Here is a 343-nt window from a genome sequence, read left to right as displayed (position 1 = left end):
GGAAGCGGGTGAGGCGTCGGCCGCCCGAGTCCTGCCGGGGGGTCCCGCGGGGCTGCGCCCACCCGGCGCGGGGGCTCCACGCGGGCGGCGTCCGATTGTTAATTTTATTATTATTTTATTTTAAACGAAGGCGAGTCGCGCGCAAGTGCCGAGAGGCAACAGTGCCCGGCGATCGGGAGAGATAAAGCAATTATTTAAAAAGATAATTGGATTAGGAATCAAAAGGAGGTATCAGAGGAGGGAAGTATAATTAATTTAAAAGCGAGCAGACGGGGACGTTTTAATTAGAAATGGATAAGAGTTAAAAAGGGGAAAAGGAAAGAAAGAGCGCGCCGGCAGCCGA

This window comes from Geospiza fortis, unplaced genomic scaffold, assembly GCF_000277835.1.
Source record: "Geospiza fortis unplaced genomic scaffold, GeoFor_1.0 scaffold134, whole genome shotgun sequence".
Lineage (NCBI taxonomy): Eukaryota > Metazoa > Chordata > Aves > Passeriformes > Thraupidae > Geospiza > Geospiza fortis.
The sequence above is the reverse complement of the archived record's forward strand: the minus strand, read 5'-3'. Positions refer to the sequence as shown.